General features: G+C 42.1%; 1 pseudogene; it reads right to left on the bottom strand.

Annotated features, from left to right (window-relative positions):
* Positions 1-2735: 2735 nt before the first annotated feature.
* Positions 2736-13772, bottom strand: LOC134612127 (craniofacial development protein 2-like; annotated as a pseudogene).
* Positions 13773-23392: the final 9620 nt, after the last annotated feature.

Below are 23392 nucleotides of genomic sequence, written 5' to 3'. Positions count from 1 at the left end.
TGTTCTCCAATCAAATGAATATTGGGATTTTAGGCTCTGCAGTGTTTGTTTCGGTATGTCAATACCCATAGCCTCTTTTTTGACCACATTTAATTTGTAATACGAGCATAGGCTGTATTCCTGTAGTAAGGGCGAGAGTGAGCAGCCCTACCTAGAGCCATTGGAAATATGAAAGGGGACAGAGGTGAAACCTGCTACAAGTTTTCCCGGGAAATTTGCTGTGCAATTTTGGGCACCTGTTCTAAAAAAGGATATCATGGCCTAGAAAAAGTGCAGAGATGAGCTACAAAATTGATAAAAGGAATGGAGCATTTTAGTTACAAAGAAATGTTAAAAAATGTAAATCTCTTTAGTTTGGAAAAATGGTGCCTCAGAAGGCATATGATAACATTATACAAATATATTCATGGCCAGTACAAATCATTATCTGGTAATCTATTCATAAACAGGGCTATACATAGGACACAAGGTCATTGGGGGTATTCTCTGATTATTAGTATGTATAATTTTTTTCCATGGATAGGTCATTAATGCTCTTTGTGAGGTGGTCAATAGTGGTCTGTAATGCGTCAGTAGGTTGAATGTAGTGTTTCGTGGTTGCCTCTCGGAGGTCTCATAGCAGAGCTGTGTATTCTTCGTGGGATTGTTTTTTTTAAAAAGGATGCCCGGCTTAGAAGGCCTTGCATGAATAATTTATGTGCTTGCCATACCGAGAAGGGGGACATCCCTCCGCCTCTGTTAAGTGTGAAGTATTCAGTGAGTGTTTTATCTATAGTTTGTTTGAATGCGTCATCACGTAATATCGACTTGTTTAGTCTCCATGGGGCATGTCCTCTAGAGGCAAATTTTCAGAAATTGTTGTTGGGAATTTGAGCTGTATAGGTTCACAATGGTGTACATCATATAAATCATACACAGTAACATGAGATATCTTCCTTGACTATCTGTGGTGATTTTGAGTAGTTCAAATGATAGTGATTTATGAATAAGTATAGATACGCCTCTAGTCTGATGCATTGGATGAGTCAGATAGTCAGTGGTACCAAAGGTGGGGATTCGCAGTTTCACAAAGTGTGTTTCTTGTATACATACAATGTCTGCTGATATATGTTTAACATCCTCTAGGAGTTTAGGGCAATTGTGAGGGGTGTTTAGCCCCCTAGTATTGTGAGAATATATTTTCATATTGGTGGAAACCAAAGTGGAAGTGCTATATGTCGGATTCTGTTAAGTGAGAGGGTCTGCCAGAACAATATTAGTGTTGCAGTTGTCCTCATCATAGTGCCAAGACAGTAAAGGTGGTTTTCACCTGTGTGCGTGTTATTTCTTTCAGGGGGGGGGGTTGGATTGACAGAAGGAGGAATGTATGGGGTTGGTTGCATATCAACCAGGAAAAAGTAAAAGAAAGTATTTACATTAGTACCCTCCATGGGGGAACAGTGCAATAGTTTTGCAATTTGGGCATAGTAGGACCCAGTGTATTGTGTCCCTGGCTACCTGGGCTCTTAGGTAGAATTGACATCTATGACTGGTAAGGATATAACACAGTAACAATCGATGGACATTCAGAATGTAACAAAAGATTGATTCTAAAATAATTAAAGTTTTCCCACAATATTGGATTCCTACGTGTATTGAGCATAATAATTGAAGTCTGTCTTAATGATCTACTACTTTTAAATGTTAGGAAAGCTCTGCACATATGCAGTTTTACCCCCTAGTTCCCAGCGAGTGTGTTAGATTTGTGCGGGTAGGATAATCGCAATATATGGCGAGATTCATGATACTCTAAGTGTTGGAGTATAGTGGTGGTGTCACAATGTGTTCCCTGTAGAATTTAACCATGTGCATGGGGATTAACTGCTTCCCAACTCATTTGGGTTCTTTCATTCTAATCCCTATTATGTCCCCTATCAAGGGACGTGTATATAAGGCATCGATTTTAGGAAGCGGGAGATGGAAAAACATGCTTGGTCGGTCCTCCTACTTCAAATTTGGGGTACTGCGCGTGTAATCTAATGTGCCACCAGATAGGAGTGGTGTGTTAAGTAGTACTATTCTTATCAGTTTAATCCCTGTTAGGTCCCCTTTCAGGGGACGTGTATATAAGGCATTGATTTTAGGAAGCGGGAGATGGAAAAAGATGCTTGGTCGGTCCTCCTACTTCAAATTTGGGGCACTGCACATGTAATCTAATGTGCCACCAGATAGGAGTGGTGTGTTAAGTAGTCCCCCTCATCAGGCCTTTTTCAGTCGAATGTATCGCCCACTGTCAGTCCCTTCGGGATCCATCCCTCATTCATCTTAATAAAGGTGAGGTAATCTAGACTTTTTTGACCTAGGCGACTTCTTTTCTTAGTGACAATACCTCCTGCTGCACTGAAGGTCCTTTCGGACATGACACTTGAAGCAGGGAAGGCCAGAAGTTCTATCGCAAATTGGGATAGCTCAGGCCACAGGTCAAGCCTGCACACCCAGTAGTCAAGGGGTTCATCGCTCCTCAGAGTTCGATATCTGCAGTTAAGGTGAGGTAGTCTGCTACCTGTCGGTCGAGTCGTTCTCTGAGGGGGGACCCCGAAGGGCTGTGGCGATGCGTAGGACTTAAAAAGCTCTGCATGTCCTCCATCAACAACACGTCTGTAAAGCGTCCTGTCCTTGCCGGCGTGGTTGTGGGAGGAGGAGGATTACTTTCACCTCTTCCCCTGTTAGATTCCCGTTGTGCTGTGACATCACCCTTATACGCTGCTGTACAGCTGTTTCATGTTGCTGTTGTATGCAGCCTGTTCTGCTTCAGCTGCCAGCCCATCTATGTAGTATTTCTTGTCCTTCCTAATGCTCTTCTTCACTGCTCTGTGGACTTCTGTGTATTCCACTTGGGCCTTGGCTTTTTCTGCCCTAGTCCTGTTGTTTACTGCCACCTTCTTCTGTTTTCTCTCTTCTATCAAGCCCAAGGTCTCAGCTTGTGATCCACTCTTTGTGGTGATGTTTATTTGCTCCGACCACTTCTTGACAGGCTGTTCTTAATGTCTCTTTTATTGTCTGACAGCTGGCCTGTACACCTTTTCTTTCCTCTTTCTCATGCAGCTCATGTAGCACCTCAATCTTGTTCATTAACTTAAGTCTAAACTCTTCCCTGATGCTGGTGATCCTTAGGCGGCTGACATCATACTTCACTCTACACTGTGTTGTTTCAATCCAGTTCTTCTTTAACTTCAGCTGCATGCTGGCTACTACTAGGTGGTGGTCGGATGCCACATCTGCTCCTCTTCTAACTCTAACGCCCTGCACGGATCTTCTAAACTTCTTGTTAATGCATATGTGGTCAATCTGGTTCTCTGTCACACTATCCAGTGATACCCAGTTGTTTTTGTGGATCCACTTGTGAGGAAAGATTCTTCCTCCAATGATCAGGTTGTTGAGCGCATACAATTCCGCAAATCTCTCCCCATTATCATTCATCACTCCCAGCCCATGTATCCCCATGACTTGTGTTGTCGGGTCCAATCTTGGCGTTTAAGTTTTCCATAAGGATGACGATGTCTCTGGCTCGGAATGTCTCTACGATTTTCTGCAGTCTATTGTAAAACTCGTCCTTCTCTTCTTTATCGGAATCATTGGTTGGAGCGAAACCTGAATGACGTTGAGCTTAACCTTCTTCTGCTTGGTTCTGTAGGATGCTGTGATGATTCTGGGGCCGTGCGCCTCCCATCCAATCAGTGCCCTTTGTGCTTGCTTGGACAACATAAAGCCTTCTCCCTGCGATTGGGGTGCGTCACTCTCTTCCTGCCCGGAGTACAGCAACAGCTCTCCTGCAGGGCCGGCGCTACCATAAGGCGGCACAAGCGGCCGCCTTAGGGCGCACGGACCCGAGGGGCGCAAAAATGTCCAAGTGACCGGCGGGAGCACGGAGAACTCCGCTCCCGCCGGTCAATTTCTGCAGCAATCTGCTCAGCTGGCTGGGAAACGTGCAGCCACTGAGGGAGGGGGGCGGAGCACCGAGGAGCGACCGCGGCGAATCTCGTCCTGAGCTACAGGCTGCTGGGATATGTGACATCATATCCCGGCGGCCAACTGCTGTGGAGAGAGGAGGAACGCTACAACAGTGCAGCGGGACCTCTGTTTGGCAACTATAAGAAACAGTAAGTCTGTGTGTGTGTGTATGTGTTAGAGCCAGTGTGTGTGTGTAAGAGTTAGTGTGTGTGTATGTGTAAGAGTTAGTGTGTGTGTATGTGTATGTGTAAGAGTTAGTGTGTGTGTGTGTGTGTGTTAGAGCCAGTGTGTGTGTGTGTTAGAGCCAGTGTGTGTGTCCAGGGCCGCCATCAGGGGGTGACAACCGTGACGGTTGTCACGGGCCCGGCGGTCCTGGGGGGCCCGGACTGCTTTGGCAGTCCAGGGCCCCACAATTACTTTCTGCACATATATATAGCGATCATCGCTATATATATGTGCAGCCGCGGGCCCCCCGGCTCCCTATACTTGCAGAGGGGGCCCAGCGGACTGCAGGAGCACTTTCCAGCATTTCCCTCGCTCTAACTCCCGCGAGACGTGCGGCCGTTAGAGCGTTGCCATGGCAACGCTCCGCGCGGCGCGCACACCACATCTCGCGGGAGTGAGAGCAGGAAATGCTGTAAAGTGTTCCTGCAGTCCGCTGGGCCCCCTCTGCAAGTATAGGGAGCCGGGGGGCCCACAATTCCACCTGACCGGACCACCAGGGATCAAAGGATCTTCCCCCCTCCCTGAACCAGGTAAGAAACAGGGAGGGGGGAATAACAAAAATACATTTAAATTACTATTACTACATTTACATGCATACACTACTAAACACATACACACACTGCATTACACTGACACACACACTGCATTCATTACACTGACACACACACTGCATTCATTACACTGACACACACACTGCATTCATTACACTGACACACACTGCATTCATTACACTGACACACACACTGCATTCATTACACTGACACACACTGCATTCATTACACTGACACACACACTGCATTCATTACACTGACACACACATTGCATTCATTACACTGACACACTCACTGCATTCATTACACTGACACACACACTGCATTCACTGCACTGACACTCACTGCACTAACACACTGCACTCACACACACACTGCATCCACTGCACTCACACTGCATTCACTACACTGACACACACTGCACTAACACACACACACACTGCATCCGCTGCACTGACACACTGCACTAACACACACACACACTGCATTCACTGCACTGACACACACACTGCATTCACTACACTGACACACACACTGCATTCACTACACTGACACACACTGCACTAACACACACACAATGCATCCACTGCACTGACACACACACTGCATTCACTACACTGACACACTGCATTCACTACACTGACACACACTACATTCACCACACTGACACACACACTGCATTCACACACACACACACACACACACACTGCATCCACTGCACTGACACACACTGCATCCACTACACTGACACACACTGCATCCACTACACTGACACACACTGCATCCACTACACTGACACACACTGCATCCACTACACTGACACACACTGCATTCACTACACTGACACACACACTGCATTCACTACACTGACACACACACTGCATTCACTGCACTAACACTCACTGCACTAACACACACTGCATTCACTGCCCTAACACACACTCTGCATTCACTACACTAACACACACTCTGCATTCACTACACTAACACACACTCTGCATTCACTACACTAACACACACTCTTCATCCACTACACTAACACACATACTGCATTCATTGGGGGGGAGGCAGGCCGGCCGGGCAGGGAGGGGGGGGAGGCAGGCCGGCCGGCCGGGCAGGGAGGGGGGGGAGGCAGGCAGGCCGGCCGGGCAGGGAGGGGGGGGGGGCCCAGACTTTGTGCTTTGTCAGGGGCCCCAAAATTTCTGGTGGCGGCCCTGTGTGTGTATGTAAGAGTTAGTGTGTGTGTCTAAGAGTTAGTGTGTGTGTTAGAGCCAGTGTGTGTGTGTGTGTGTCAGAGCCAGTGTGTGTATGTAAGAGTGTTAGAGCCAGTGTGTGTGTGTAAGGGTTAGTGTGTGTGTTAGAGCCAGTGTGTGTGTGTGTGTGTTAGAGCCAGTGTGTGTATGTAAGAGTTAGTGTGTGTGTGTGTAAGAGTTAGTGTGTGTGTGTGTGTGTAAGAGTTAGTGTGTGTGTATGTGTAAGAGTTAGTGTGTGTGTGTGTGTGTGTGTGTGTTAGAGCCAGTGTGTGTGTGTGTGTGTTAGAGCCAGTGTGTGTATGTAAGAGTTAGTGTGTGTGTCTAAGAGTTAGTGTGTGTGTTAGAGGCAGTGTGTGTGTGTGTGTGTTAGCGCCAGTGTGTGTATGTAAGAGTGTTAGAGCCAGTGTGTGTGTGTAAGGGTTAGTGTGTGTGTGTTAGAGCCAGTGTGTGTGTGTGTTAGAGCCAGTGTGTGTATGTAAGAGTTAGTGTGTGTGTGTGTGTGTTAGAGCCAGTGTGTGTGTGTGTTAGAGCCAGTGTGTGCGTGTAAGAGTTAGTGTGTGTGTTAGAGCCAGTGTGTGTGTGTGTGTGTTAGAGCCAGTGTGTATGTAAGAGTTAGTGTGTGTTAGAGCCAGTGTGTGCGTGTGTGTGTGTAAGAGTTAGTGTGTGTGTAAGAGACTGTGCGTGTGTGTAAGAGAATGTGCGTGTGAGAGAGACTGTGTGTGTGTTACAGCCAGTGAGTGTGTATTAGCAGTGTGTGTAAGAGACTGTTTGTGTGTGTCTGTTAGAGCCAGTGAGTGTGTATTAGCAGTGCAAGTGTGTAAGAGGCTGTGTGTGTGTATAAGCAGTGTGTGTGTGTGAGCAGTATGTGTGTAATGGTCAGTGTGTGTGTGTGTGTGTGTGTGTGTGTGTGTATGAGCAAGTGAGTGTGTGACGCAAGGGGGTAAAGAAAAGTGGGATGAAGACACAAACATAAAAAAGAATGCCAAACAGGGGATACAATATACAAAAAGGGAAAACAAGAGACAAAGGTGGTAAGATGCACAAAAGGGGCAAAAGAATGGGTAAGAGGGGCAAAAGTGGGAATATGAGACAGACAGGTGAAGATAAATTTTGGGGGCAGCAAAATTTGTCTTCGCCTGTGTAGACAGAAGTCCTTGCACCGGCCCTGCTCTCCTGCCATTGGTCTCCTCTGTCCTGCTTGTGTCCATCTGGTTTTGCTGATGCCCAGTATGATCAGGTTGTTTTTCTTCATCTCGGCAGCTACCTGCTTCATCTTGCCTGTCTCATAGATGGTCCTAACATTCTATGTGCTGATGTGGGTACTATTGGTCGAAAGAAGGGTAATTGGCTCGGTGGCTTCCTTGCGGCTTTCACCACCTATCATCATGCGTCTCCGAATTGTCGGAGGTCCTTGTTACATAACTACTCCTACTTTATCACAATGTGGTTTCATCACTTTGTTTGTATACAGTTTGTATTCACATATATATCACACTGTGCTCCTGTTGGTGGGTGATTTGTACATTTTTAACGTTTTGATTACCACTTGTTTTTCACGGCTATCTCCAAATAATGTTTGTGCACCTACAACTTTTGCTTTTTACAATCACCACAGATGCCATTGCCTAGTCCCAGAAGATGTTCCTTTCAATATTTTGGAAATGTGGGCTCTTCTTCAAGGCCTGTTGTATTTCAGCACCCAGATCAAGTCTCAGTGGATTCACCTGAGGATAGACAACTGATCAGCCATACAAAAAAAAAACAGTCAAGGATCAACATAAGTGTATAAATTATTTTCTAAAAGCCCAAAGTTGGTCGAATGTGTGTTCAAGTCAGGAGAACAAACCAACAATGCATGAAAATGGGCCAACTAGTGTGCTGCAAAATATATACATATATAAATGTAATACAGTATATATACTTTACACTACATTGATTGGAGCATATTCCAACCATTTGGTTCCCAGATCAGGTGAGAAAAGTACCAAATAAAGGAAAAAAGAGGAGAGACAGTAAACAATTATATTTATGTAATATATTTATTAATTATATAATATATACATACATTTTTTTTTACTGCTTCTCCTGTTTTCCCTCAATTGCTCACTTCTCACTTGTTCTGTAAATGTAAAATAACAGATTAAATTATTATCTTGTGATTATTATTTTTTATTTGATTAACAGTATTTTGGAACAACGAGCTTTCATGAGAACTTCCCTGTCTCAAGTTTTAAAGCATTTCTGAGCAATAATGACACATAGAGGGTGCTACATTGGGGAAACCACAAAGCAATAATATGGCAGAGTGAATATGCACAGTGTCACGGGGTCGTATCCCAAATGACAGAAATTGCGAATCTTACAAACAGAGGAACTAGATAGACGTTTTACTGGTCCTTAGAGTGGCCAGATTTAACATTAATAAATATAAAGACAAAGTCAGAAATAACCAAAGTCAGTAATATAGAAAGAGATAATGAATAACAAGCCAAGTTAGGATGTCAAAAATACTCAAGGTCAGAAACAAGCTTGGTCAGGATATCAGAATTTCTCTAAGTCAAACACAAGCCAATGTCAATATCAAAATATATCAAGAGATAATTAAATAAGCACTAACATGTGTCAAGGCAGAAACCAAGATAGGGCTATTAACAAAGTCCCATATTAACTATATATAAGCTAACATCTTTTCCACGTCCACGTCATCTCTGCAAATTCAAATAGCTAGCATATGGGGTCGCCTAGATGACATTGTCAATTTAAGGGCAATCGTGATATCAGGGAAGAAACAGCAAGTATGGATTTTGGCCCATACAAACTAGGAAATGGAGCTGTTCATGGGCCTAAACCCATACTTGCTGTTTCTTCTCTGTATAAATATAGATGCTGCTTTGATATATTCATATCACGTGACATCACGCGCTCATAAACTAGAAAGGTTATAAGGCCATTTCCAAACAGTTTAAAGTTCATCATTCTACAGTGAGAAAGATTATTCAAAAGTGGAAACATTAAAGACAGTTGCCAATTTTCACAGAGGTGGGTGTCCCAGCAAATGATGAACTTTTAACTTGTTTGGAAAATGTCTTATAATCTTTCCTAGTTTGACAGGCAGCAACAATTGCTTCTCTAAGATCATTGCTGATGTCTTTCCTCTTTGGCAATGTGCTAACACACACCTGAATGCTCAAGACCAGCAAATTACTAAACGTTGACCTTTAACCGCTTAGTGACCAGACTGTTTTTACATTTCTGCGGTGTTTGTGTTTATCTGTAATTTTCCTCTTACTCATTTACTGTACCCACACATATTATATACCGTTTTTCTCGCCATTAAATGGTCTTTCTAAAGATACCATTATTTTCATCATATAATATAATTTACTGTAAAAACATTTATAAAATATGATGAAAACATTGAAAAAACACACTTTTTCGAACTTTGACCCATAAAATTATTACGCATCTACAACTGCCAAAAAACACCAATGCTTAGTAGTTTCTAAATTTTGTCCTGAGTTTAGAAATTCCCAATGTTAACATGTTCTTAGCTTTTTTTTGTGGAAAGTTATAGGGCTATAAGTACAAGTAGCACTTTGCTATTTCCAAACCATTTTTTTTCAAAATTAAAGCAAGTTACATTGCAACACTGATATCTGTCAGGAATTCCTGAATAACCCTACACTTGTATATATTTTTTAAAAGAAGACAACCTAAGGTATTAAACTTGGGGTATTTTGACTCTTTTCATGCAACCATTTTACCACCAATCTATGCCAAACGTAAACAAAAAAAAAAAAATGGTGATTTTTTTGGACACACATAGCAATTTGAGAACTTTAAGGGTTACTGCCAAAGAACACCCCAATATGTGTTTAGCAACATCTCCTGAGTACAGTGATACCACCCATATGTAGGTGTGTTGGGTTCTCTGGGGGCTAAAATACCTTATTTTGAGGGCGCAGGCCTTTACTGAGTACCCCTCGAGGCACTCAGTAAAGGCCTGCAGATGGCTTCAGATGCTCTTCCCTACACTGCCGGGCGCCATGTGATGCAACTCGGAAGTCATCGCCACGGGGGGGTGGGCCGATCACTCAGGTCCCCGGCAGCCTAGGGGGTCATTACATGATGCCTCGATATCGATGAATTGTGTAATACCATAAGAGCTGCTAGAAGCAATCACAATCGCTTCAAGCGCTCAAATTTACCACGGACGTATCAGGTCCTGAAGGGGTTAAAGAGGTGGTCACACTTGCTAATGATCAATTAATCAAGGGCATTTGATTAGCAGCACCTGTCTGCTACTTAGCCTCTTAATTCGTATTGAAGCAGTAAGGGTGTACTTAGCTTTTCAAACATGACTCCTTAACCCCTTAAGGACCGGACTGTTTTTGCGATGTTGTACATTTGCGACCAGGTCTTTTTTTACACTTTTGTGGTGTCTGTGTTTAGCTGTAATTTTCCGCTCTCTCATTTACTGTTCCCATACAAATTATATATTGTTTTTTTCAGGACAAAAAGGGCTTTCTTTACATACCATTATTTATATAATCTCATGTAATTTAATTAAAATAAAATAAAAAAATATGATAAAAAATTGAAAAAAATACATGTTTTTTTACTTTTACTTGAAAAATCATTTACTCATCTACAAAAGCGAATGAAAAAAACTGCTAAATAGATTCAAAATTTTGTCCTGAGTTTAAAAATACCCAGTGTTTACATGCTTTTTTTTGCAAGTTATAGGGCAATAAGTACAAGTGGGATATAGCGGTTTCAAAACATACAATTTTTAAATTTATCAATAGTGACATTGTAACACTATTATCTGTCATAAATCTCTGAAAAACACCCCACATGTACATATTTTTTAAAAAGTAAACCCAGGGTATTCAATATGGGGTATGTCCAGTGTTTTTTAGTAGCCACTTAGTCACAAACACTGGCCAAAGTTAGCGTTCATATTTGTTTGTGTGTGAAAAAAGTAAAAAACTAAATTGAACGCTAATTTTGGCCAGTGTTTGTGACTAAGTGGCTACTAAAAAAGACTGGACATACCCCATTTGCAATACCTTGGGTTGTCTTCTTTTGCAAATGGTATGCCATCATGGGAGTAATTCTCATTCCTGGGCTACCATACGCTCTCAAAGGCAACGTAACCAACCTGGCCATTTTCAACGTAAAAATATGTGACCCATATATTTGACCCTGTAACTTTCAAAAACGCTATAAAACCTGTACATGGGGGGTACTGTGATACTCGGGAGACTTTTCTGAACACAAATATTAATGTTTCAAAACAGGAAAGCGTATCACAACAATTATATCATCAGTAGAAGTGCTGTTTGGGTGTAAAAAATGCAAAAAAGTCACTTTCACTGACAATATCATGGCTGTGATATTTTTTTACTGTTTTGAATCATTAATATTTGTGTTCAGCGAAGTCTCCTGAGTAAAACAGTACCCTCCATGTACAGGTTTTAGGGCGTCATAGAAAGTTACAGGGTAAAATACAGTGCTAGCACATTAAATTCTCCAGTCTTTCGTCCTGGGTTGGCAGCCAGGTCCCTCAAATTGCAATCAATAAAATTACTTAATTATGTAAAAATATTACATAAATACGCATGTAGAATTTAAATATATATATGCATATTTATATATTTGAAGTCTACGTGTATATTTATATAATTATTTATGTAATTTTGTATATGGACATATGTATATTTTGTATTATTATTATTTATTTATATATACATAGATATATATACAATTTTGTTCTAAGTGTATTTTGATATAAATATATATATATATATTAATATCAAAATACAATTAGAATAAAATTTCATATAGATATATAATTATTTTTTCATTTTTTATTATTATTTTTCATTTTTTTAATTTAATTTAAATTACTTATTATTTGTATTTTATAATAATATATATATACAATATATATAGTTATTATATATATTATATATATACGTGTGTAGTTTAATTATACGTGTATTTTTATATTAATATATGTACATATTAATATAAAAATACACTTGGCATGACATTATATATATGATATATAGACATATATTATATAGATATAATATGCCTATATGTCATATATATATACAAATATATAATATATATATTTTTTAATTAACATTAACTTTAATTTTTTTTTTTATTTTACAGTTGCAGGGAGACTGCCTGTCAGCACAGACAGTCCCCCTGCAGGCAGAGACTAGGACACCTATTGTGACCATGTGGTCGCCCTATTGGGCGAACACATGGCCACAGGGGTCCTAATCCGCCATGGGGAGACTGTCTGGTCTGCAGGCAGTCTCCCCACAAGGGGACCAACACCGATCGCCGCCGGGGGAACGACGGCGATCGGGTAAGTACATAAGACCGCTGTGACGGTTCAGGACCGTCAGCGGTCGGCAACGGTAAAATGCCGATGACGGTCCTGAACCGTCACCGGTCCTTAAGGGGTTAAGGATGGAGGCAATTGTACACATACTGATCAAAACAAAATCAAAACAAACCCTAGAATTTGACTATATGTCTGTTCATCCATACTTCATCTCTTTCATATTAAATGCAACCAAACGTATTATCTCTAATTTTGTTCAGGAGAAACAGGACTTTCATTTCACATCAAATATTTATATATGAAACTTAATTTTATAGGAATAAAAACTAAAAAAAGAATGAGAAATTAAGAAATGTTGTTATGTTCTTAGTTCTTCATGGCATTTCTACCGTGAATGTCATAATACAATAAGCTTTTACTGCAATAAAAAACAAATTTTTATGTTCTGCGATGTCTCACAAGTACAATGGTACCATCCATGTGCAGGTTTTATGGTGTTTTTGAATGTTAAATGGTCAAATATAGAGGTTTCCCCTTTCTAGTTTTTACACATTCATTTTGCCAGATTGGTTACGTTGCCTTTAAGACCATATGGCAGCCCAGGTATGAAAATGACTCCCATCATTGCATATCATTTTGAAAAGTAGACAATCCATGGTATTTAAAATCAGGTTTGTCCAGTCTTTCATACTAGCCACTTGGTCATAAAGATTGGTCAAATTTAGCGATCATATTTGTTTTTTCCATTTTTAACAAATAAACTGCTCTTTTACCAATGATATAATCAGCATTATATGTTTTATTGCTCTAAAACACTCATATTTGTGTTCACTAACGTCTCCCGAGCACAACAGTAATCCCCATGTCCAGGTTTTATGGTGTTTTGGGAAGTTAGAGTGTCAAATTTAAGACTTGCTCATTTCTGTTTTTGCACATTGAAATTTGCCAGATTGCTTATGTTGCCTTTGAGACCGTATGGCAGCCCAGGAATGAGAATTACCCCCATCATGGCATACCATTTTAAAAAAGTGGACAACCCATGGCATTCAAAATAGTATGCCCTTTCTTTTTTAGTAGCCACTTAGTCACAAACCCTGGCCAAAGTTGGCATTCATATTTGTTTTTTTGCTTTTTTTTTTACACAAAACTGCACTTTCGCTGATGATTTAATCGCCATGATATTCTTTACAGTTTTACCACACTAATATTTGTGTTCAACAAAGATTGACAAGTAAAACAGTACCCTCCATGTTTTATAATGTTTTGGAAAGTTACTGTCACATGTTCGTCCTCACCTTGTGGTGTCCGTGAGGATGACCACCTTCCTGGCATTGGTGGAGATGTTGGACGGCGGCCCTGTGTCGGTATATCTGACTCCTGCGGCATGCTGAAAGATACCAGCCGCTGCGGATCCAAACCAATTTGTAGCCCCAGGTCCGCCCACAGTATTAAAGACATCGATATGCGTGTGACATCATGCAAAGGACGCGCATGCACGTTCTGGGTTCATATGCCAGGTATGGCCAATCGGATTTAAAGGAGACTTATTTAAACTCCTTTCTTGCCTTCCCTCATTGCCCTATTGTGGTTTCCCTTAGTGGTTGTCCGAGAGTGTGTTCCTGAGTGTTTATTTCTGGTTATTGACTTTGGCTTCATTTTGACTTTTCTGTATTCTGGTATCCTTGACTTTTGGCTTTCCCTCATCATTGTGTCTCATTCTGTATCCCCGACCTCGGCAAGTATTCTGACTATTCTCTGGTACGCTAAGTCCAGCCATTCTAAGGCCAGGTAAGATGTTACCTTTACTCCTAGGTGTGATACAGTTCTGCGTGCTCGATCAACTAGTAATCATGACAGTTACAGGGTAAAAGATAGGGCTTGCAAATCAAATTCTATGGACTTTCTGCCGAGGTTGTCAGGCAGGTCCCTCAAATTGTAATTAGTAAAATCAGATAATTAAGTAAAAAGATTACACAAATATATATATAAAAGATTACACAAATATATATATATATTATTTTTATTTACACACAAATTTAGATAATTAGAAATGACAGCTGAAAACACTGCCTGTAATCAGCACACTCCTACACTCTCATAATCCATAACACTCAGTCCTCATTGTTATTACTTCTGCTCATTCTGCTTTCCTCAAAGTACTTACTCATCTGAGCAATGCTCTATCGTCTCCTCTTCTCCTTTTCTCTCCTCTCCCTCAGCATCAAAATATCTCCTTACACCCACTTCCCTCAACAACACAATCACATCCACATTAATCGGTCTCTGCTACACTCCCCCGCTTCTCTCATCTCATGCCCTGCACTCATTTCTCTATTCTCACTCTCCTGCTCCCACCCGATCTCATCCTAGACCCTCGCCCATATAAAATCCATTCACACCTCCTGTCATTATCTCTCCTCCTATTTCTAGCAGCTGGTGATGTCTCTCCCAACCCAGGACCCTTCACCTTGTCTGTTGACACTAAGACAACCAGAAAGCATGAGAACCTCATCTGAATACCCAGCATTTTATCCTCCTCTACCAACATTCAGTGTCCACTCTGGAAGCCCATTCCATCTGTATCAATATTAAATCAACAGCCATACACATCTCTAATTCCCTCACACTACTAGCACTCTCTGAAAACCTGGCTGTCCCCCTCTGATACCACTACTCCTGCTTCTTTGTTTCTCCTACACTCCCTGACTCAACTTTAAAGGAGGCGGTATAGGCATCCTTCTCTCCCCTAAATGTACCTTTCAACCTATCCTCCCTGCTCCTGCCCCATCCTTTACTTCCTTTGAAGTTAAAACTGTCCGCATATTTAAACCCACTCTTTTAAGAATTTACATCACCTATCAGCCCCCCGGTAATCCTAGGCTAATTATTGAACACTTTTCTTCCTGGCTATCCCACTTTCTCTCCTCTAGCACTACTTCACTAATATGTGGGGATTTTAACATCCCAATGAACAACCTTAACCACCTTGATGCTGCCCGACTGCTCTCTGTAACCTCCTCCTTTGACCTCACACAGACGCGCCGCCACCCAAACAGCCAGCCCGCCGGGTGACACCACTAGACCCCGGGGAATCCCCTCAGCTCTCCAAAAGGTAAGGAGGCTGGGGGATTAAATTAAAAAGAAAAGTGTGTGGGTTAGTGTGTGTGTTAGAGTGTGTTCATGTGTGTGTGTGTGTGTGTTAGTGTGTGTGTGTGTGTGTATTAGTGTGTGTGTGTGTTAGTGTTAGTGGGTGTGTTAGTGTTAGAGTGTGTGTGTGTGGGTGTTACTGTGTGTGTGTGTGTTAGTGTGTGTGTGTGTATTAGTGTGTGTGTTATAGTGTGTTAGTGTGTGTGTTGGTGTGTGTTACAGTGTGTGTGTAGAGTGTGTGTGTGTGTTAGTGTGTGTGTGTGTGCTAGTGTGTGTGTGTGTGTGTTAGCGTGTGTGTGTGTGTTAGATTGTGTGTGTGTGTGTGTGTGTGTGTGTTATAGTGTGTGTGTTAGTGTGTGTGTTAGTGTGTGTGTGTTAGAGTGTGTGTTACTGTGTGTTAGAGTGTGTGTTAGTGTGTGTGTTACAGTGTGTGTGTTAGTGTTAGAGTGTGTGTTAGGGTTAGAGTGTGTCAGTGAGTATGTTACTGTGTGTGCTAGTGTGTGTGTGTTAGAGTGTGTGTGTTAGTGTGTGTGTGTGTGTGTTTGTTAGAGTGTGTTGGTGTGTGCGTGTGTTAGTGTTAGAGTGTGTGTGTTAGAGTGTGTGTGTGTGTTAGTGTTAGAGTGTGTGTGTTAGTGTGTGTGTGTGTTAGAGTGTGTGTGTGTGTGTTAGTGTTAGAGTGTGTGTTAGTGTTAAAGTGTGTGTGCTAGTGTGTGTGTTTGTGTTAGTGTTAGAGTGTGTCAGTGAGTGTGTTACTGTGTGTGCCTGTTACTGAGTGTGTTAGTTTGTGTGCGTCTGTTAGTGAGTGTGTTTTGTAAGTGAGTGTGTATGTGTCTGTCTGTCAGTGAGTGTGTATGTATGTCTGTCACTGAGTGTGTGTCTGTCAGTAAATGTGTGTGTCTGTTAGCTAGTGTGTATGCGTGTGTTCGTGAGAGTTTGTGTGTCTTAAGCACTTACCTTTCTCCAGCGCCGGACTCCCTTGGCGCTGGGGATCTCTCCGCCCCGATCCGCCTCTCAGCTCTGAATGCGCAAATTGGGCAGACTAGATGGGCCGACTGGTTCTTATCTGCCGTCACATTCTATGTTTCCAAGTTTCTATGTTTCCTCCCTCAAGTTTGCTACTCCCATGTCTGTCTCCATCCAAGTCAACGGCACTATCATCACTATTACTTCGCAGGCTCTCTGCCTAGGTGTTCTCTTTGACTCGGACCTCTCCATCACCCCTCATATCCAGTCGATCGCCAAATCCTGTAGTTTCCACCTTAACAACATCTGCCCCTATTTAACACCGGACATGGCTAAGGTGCTGTTCCATGCCATTGTACTCTCTCGCCTTGAGAACTGCATTCCCCTTCTCAGTGGTCTTTCGTGTTCCCAGCTTGCACCACTGGAATCTAAAATGAATACGGTGGCGATGCTCCATTTCCTGTCCTCCCACACCTTCCACTCCTCCCCACTCTGTCAGTCCCTTCATTGGCTTCCAGTCCCTTCATTGGCGTTAGTCTTTCACCCACTCTCCACTCCTTCCAAAAAATCAATGAAAACTCACTTCCTTAGTAAGATATTTTTGACAGTTGCAGGAGAGGAGTCGTGGGGGTTGAAAACCTGCTAACCGTTTAATTCATATGCTTTCCTAAGCCCTCAGTGAATACTTTTCTAGAAACCTACTGTGTTACCCTTACTTTTACCCTTTGTGTCACTATACCCCACTACCTCTAGCAAGTAAGCTCATTGAGCAAGGCCCCCAACCCCTCTGTTCCTGTACACTCACTTGTCTGGTTACAATTATGTGTCTGTTAGTCCACCCATTGTACAGTGCTATGGAATTTGCTGGTGCTATATAAATAATAAAATAATAATAATACAATTGTATTATGATATGAATATATATGTATTAACATTTGTTTTTATTTATATATTATTTTTGGTAATTATTATTTCTATTTTTATCAAATTTTTTACTGAGACAATGAAATGAAACATGTCACAAAATAAGGAGTAATAGCACACAATCACATTGGCACATTAGCTTAGCTCGGAACATAACATGAGTATGTCATAGATAATAAAACACATGATATAAACTAACTAAATCTGCTCTATTTAAATAATAAGATCAAGCTTGCTTAAAGATTGCTTGACAGCAGATCATTACACCCATGGGGGCTTCTAAGGTTTTAAAGATTTGTTCAATATCCGTAAAGACATGGAGAATTGTGACCACAGCTAAGGCATGTTTGTTAGGAAAAGAAAAAAAGAAGTATAAGCATAAAATAGTAAAAAGAAAAGACAACAGCAGTAAAACAGGTGAAGTGAGGTGCTATCATGCTCTCAGAATGCCAATCAGCTTATGCCCATCGTGGGAAGGACACAGTTCCAAAATAGTGTACAGGCCCTCAGGCCAGATGTCATATATGCAGGAGATCAGCTCAGTGTTGGCAGGTGGGTTTCCCTCCTCCACTTCTCCCACTGTGGTAACACTAAGCTTTCTCTGTGGGTCTTCAGTGGCAGTGAATGGTTGTGTAGCACCTTCTGCCTTAGCTGCCCCAGATGCACCGCTTGAGTGGTGCAGGTTGCTGGTCTACCTACTTTGCTTTGGGGTAGACTCAGAACTTATTGGATGAGTGAAGGAGCAGGTATGTACTGTTGAGCCTGCAGCTTTTGCCAAAATGCTTTGACTATTGTGTCTAGTTGGCTTATGATAGAGGAAGATTCTCTGGTGTGTTCAGGCCCTAATACTAATATTCTGGGGGTAGGACCAAGTCCGCCATCTTGTGTACTTCACTGTTGGCAGTGTCAGTGGCTGCAGTGCCAACACCAAAGCTCGGCAGATCTGAGGAGCCTCCTGGGTGTGGACCAGGATCACCCCCATTGGTCCAAAGGGGGGTTGCGGGGCACCAGCTTGAATCAGATATAATCCTGCTTGCGGCCGGTTGGAAGAGTGGCAGCCTCTCCCTCCTGCAGCGCCTGTTAGGCCACACTAGTGGCGGCAGTAAAACCATGGCTGGATAGCTAGAAATGACCGTGGGAAGCACTCCCAGGCCAGTTAGTCGATTTGGATGTTCTAGAGTATGCTGTCAACCACAGATCGCAAGCCAGAAGAGCAGGTATTTTTATATTAAGTATATTGAGAATTGAGCAGTGAGGATTCAGAAGCATGATCTATGCACCAAAACTGCTTCATTAGGCTAAAGTTGCTTTGGTGACTATAGTGTCCCTTTAAAATATATAGGCCCAGCAAGACATAGGACTTCAAAGTTTTGTTTTGGCACAGTCCCGCTGAAAGGTTGCCTACCCTATAAAACATGAAATAAATTATAATTTATAATTAAGTCAGTTAGGTCAATAATGTTGAAGTGTTAGTATAGAGTAGAATTGTACACAAGGTGTAGAATTGTATACAAGGTGTAATCAAGCCTAAATGGCTCACCTCTTACATGCCCTAGTCTAGGAATGCAAACTGCTAAAAAATCATGAAGAGCGACCGACTAATGACTTTAATAATCAGTATGCGTGGTCAAGTCTGGTGGCTTGAAAGATAATAGGATAGGTATATGGCATTCACAAAGACGGTAGATCGGGAAAACGGTCACTGTATCGATTTCTCCCGGTTGTTGTAGTAATGTGTGGCTAGCTGTAGCTTGTAGAGCTATGAGTCTATAGCTAGATATCCTTGGGACACATAACTCAGCCAAAGGAGGTAGTTTAGCAGGTAAAGTAAGGTATGTGTGGCCGCTGCTGCCTAAATAGTGAACAATAAACTTGATAGGGAATAATAGTAGCCCCTTCAATTCTAGTGCACCACTGGAATAGAGTGATGATATAGGTAGCAGGGCTAATACAGCCCTATCTGAGCAATCTCAGAATGGAACCTGCCAATTACCTGTAGTGACCAGCTAAGAGGTGAAAAATAAGTAGGAAATTAAAGTGAATGTATGTGCAGAACCATGCTTAGAATGCTGGTTGCCTGCACATACTGATAGCCCTGGTGAAAGGAAAATAAAGTAATATTAGTGTTACGAAGAATATGTCACCTCTAATTTCAAGGAAGTGCCATGACATATTTGAAAAGTACCGTTTCCACAATTAGAAAGAAACAAAAATAGTACATATAATATAACTAATTTTAAAAGGCAAGGGGTTCAGTAGTGTTCATTCCTTTGCTACAATTAATTTCTGAAGCCCAGTAAAACACTATATAAACTGTTCTCAGCTCATACTCAACACTGTTTGAGGGAAGTCCAATAAAAAGTGATCTTTATTAAAAAAAATTGTAAATGCAAGGCAGAAATACAGTTCCACATACAGGGAGTGCAGAATTATTAGGCAAGTTGTATTTTTGAGGATTCATTTTATTATTGAACAACAACCATGTTCTCAATGAACCCAAAAAACTCATTAATATCAAAGCTTAATATTTTTGGAAGTAGTTTTTAGTTTGTTTTTAGTTATAGCTATTTTAGGGGGATATCTGTGTGTGCAGGTGACTATTACTGTGCATAATTATTAGGCAACTTAACAAAAAACAAATATATACCCATTTCAATTATTTATTTTTACCAGTGAAACCAATATAACATCTCAACATTCACAAATATACATTTCTGACATTCAAAAACAAAACAAAAACAAATCAGTGACCAATATAGCCACCTTTCTTTGCAAGGACACTCAAAAGCCTGCCATCCATGGATTCTGTCAGTGTTTTGATCTGTTCACCATCAACATTGCGTGCAGCAGTAACCACAGCCTCCCAGACACTGTTCAGAGAGGTGTACTGTTTTCCCTCCTTGTAAATCTCACATTTGATGATGGACCACAGGTTCTCAATGGGGTTCAGATCAGGTGAACAAGGAGGCCATGTCATTAGATTTTCTTCTTTTATACCCTTTCTTGCCAGCCACGCTGTGGAGTACTTGGACGCGTGTGATGGAGCATTGTCCTGCATGAAAATCATGTTTTTCTTGAAGGATGCAGACTTCTTCCTGTACCACTGCTTGAAGAAGGTGTCTTCCAGAAACTGGCAGTAGGGCTGGGAGTTGAGCTTGACTCCATCCTCAACCCGAAAAGGCCCCACAAGCTCATCTTTGATGATACCAGCCCAAACCAGTACTCCACCTCCACCTTGCTGGCGTCTGAGTCGGACTGGAGCTCTCTGCCCTTTACCAATCCAGCCACGGGCCCATCCATCTGGCCCATCAAGACTCACTCTCATTTCATCAGTCCATAAAACCTTAGAAAAATCAGTCTTGAGATATTTCTTGGCCCAGTCTTGACGTTTCAGCTTGTGTGTCTTGTTCAGTGGTGGTCGTCTTTCAGCCTTTCTTACCTTGGCCATGTCTCTGAGTATTGCACACCTTGTGCTTTTGGGCACTCCAGTGATGTTGCAGCTCTGAAATATGGCCAAACTGGTGGCAAGTGGCATCTTGGCAGCTGCACGCTTGACTTTTCTCAGTTCGTGGGCAGTTATTTTGAGCCTTGGTTTGTCTACATGCTTCTTGCGACCCTGTTGACTATTTTGAATGAAACGCTTGATTGTTCGATGATCACGCTTCAGAAGCTTTGCAATTTTAAGAGTGCCTCATCCCTCTGCAAGATATCTCACTATTTTTGACTTTTCTGAGCCTATCAAGTCCTTCTTTTGACCCATTTTGCCAAAGGAAAGGAAGCTGCCTAATAATTATGCACACCTGATATAGGGTGTTGATGTCATTAGACCACACCCCTTCTCATTACAGAGATGCACATCACCTAATATGCTTAATTGGTAGTAGGCTTTCAAGCCTATACAGCTTGGAGTAAGACAACATGCATAAAGAGGATGATGTGGTCAAAATACTAATTTGCCTAATAATTCTACACTCCCTGTACTTACGGATAATAGACATATAAAATAAACAAAACAAAAAATAGAAAAAGGCAACTGTATGTATTTCGTGTCTACACCTACACTTCCTGAACAGCTAAGTTATGTTTTATTTTTAGGTCTGTGAGAAATATTAATTTCTGCTTCTGTTGTTTCAAGGGTAACCTGAAATGTTGACATTAACCATGAAAATGTGTTCTGTTTCACTTCTAGGTTCCTAAATGTGAGACAGCTGAAGATGCATTAGATTGCATGCAAAAGGTTCTTACTGTAATATCTATGGAAAATGTAAGATTATGCTAGCGTTAGTGTACTTATAATCTTAATTTTAGTAATGACAGGAGGCGAGTATTTTGCATTAACTCTCTTTACTAACTCACATAGCAGTAAAGAAAAAGGTGAAAACATTAACCAATCAAAAGAAAGTAGGAGGTATAGTATTCACAGTAATGAGGCTCCTTCCCCTCTTTCGAGAGCGACACCAAATACAAGAATTTTTTTTTTTTTTTTAAACGGATAAAGTCTTGCAACATGCACCAACGGGTGACTTTTCAAATACGAAGTCCTAGGGTGATCCAAACATGCACCAACAGATGACTTTTCCAATTGCGAAGTCCTGGTTTCTGAAGGAAGGTCCAAACATGTCCATCCTGAGTGTAAGCTGCAATGTCTTGAAGTTATGCTGAAAGAGAGCGTGGAAAAGGTTAGGAACCGGTCTGGCAACTGTTTGCAGTAATGTAATAAACCCAGCACAAACTCTAACGAAATGTAACTAGTCTAAGTATGACAGATAACAGTAACGAAGCTGTAGTTAAACAAGGTACAAGTCTGATATATACCAGGTAGAAAATATGAAGGAATATGTAGAGTATAGGTATACTTACATGAGATTTCATCCCTCGAGGGTGCGGAGGGTGGGAAAATACTCGCCCCCTGTCATTACTAAAATTAAGATTATAAGTACACTAACGCTAGCATAATCTTCAATTTTACCACATGACAGGAGGCTTCATATTTTGCATTTTTAACGCTGATGAAGGAGAGATGCGGCTGCCCCCGAGTTTGGGCGGAAATAGAAGGTCCGAAAGGTCGCTTCGCGTGACCAATCCGCGGCTCGTAGGATGTCTGCCAGTGATGCTCCCGCGGAGAAAGCGGACGAGGCCGCCGCTCCGCGAACGGAGTGGGCACCGAAGGTGTCTTCCACACCTGCTAGAGACAGGATCCAACGTACCCATCTGGCAAGGGTGGTAGTAGAGACGGGAACGTGAGGTCTAACATAAGACACCAATAGTTGTCCCGAAGCTGAGACCAGAAGGAGGGAAGTGACCTGAACATAACGACGCAGAGCAGAAACCACGCAAAGCAGCGGTTCCGTAGGAAAAAAGGGGTAGAAGACCGACGAGGAATCCGATTTTGTACGACGTGACACTTGGAAGGTAACTCCCTCGGGGGAGACCGAGAAGGCGTCAATGTCGAAAGCCCGCACGTCCGAAACTCTGCGGAACGAGACCAGACAAAGTAGGAGTGTTAGTTTGGCCGACAGTTGTCGAAGTGAGAGTCTGTCGTTATCTGGCCAGTCTCGCAGAAACTGTAGGACGACTTCCACGTCCCATAACCGAGTGTACTTGGGTCTGGGGGGCCTTTGAAGTCTGATGCCCCTGAGGAGGCGGCATACCAGAGGGTTTTTCCCGACGGGTGTACCCAGGACCGGAACGTGAGCCGCTGAGATCGCGGAGTGCACGACGTTGAGGGATCGGTAAGACCTGCCCGCGGAGTATAGGTGGGAGAGAAAATTCAAGATGGCCGTTACAGGTGCCGTAAAGGGATCAAAGTTCCGTTCACTGCACCAAGTGGACCAGGAATTCCATGCTGCAAGATAGCATCGTCTGGTTCCTGGTGTCCATGAATCCCATAGGAGGTCTCTAGCTGTCTGCGATAAGTCCTCGGTCCGCCAAGCGCCCCTGAAAGAGTCCAGGCTACTAGAGTGAGGCGGTCT

Source organism: Pelobates fuscus, chromosome 5 (genome assembly GCF_036172605.1).
Source record: "Pelobates fuscus isolate aPelFus1 chromosome 5, aPelFus1.pri, whole genome shotgun sequence".
In the NCBI taxonomy this organism is placed as follows: domain Eukaryota; kingdom Metazoa; phylum Chordata; class Amphibia; order Anura; family Pelobatidae; genus Pelobates; species Pelobates fuscus.
Note: the sequence above shows the minus strand (reverse complement) of the source record. Positions and strands in the feature narration are given on the sequence as shown.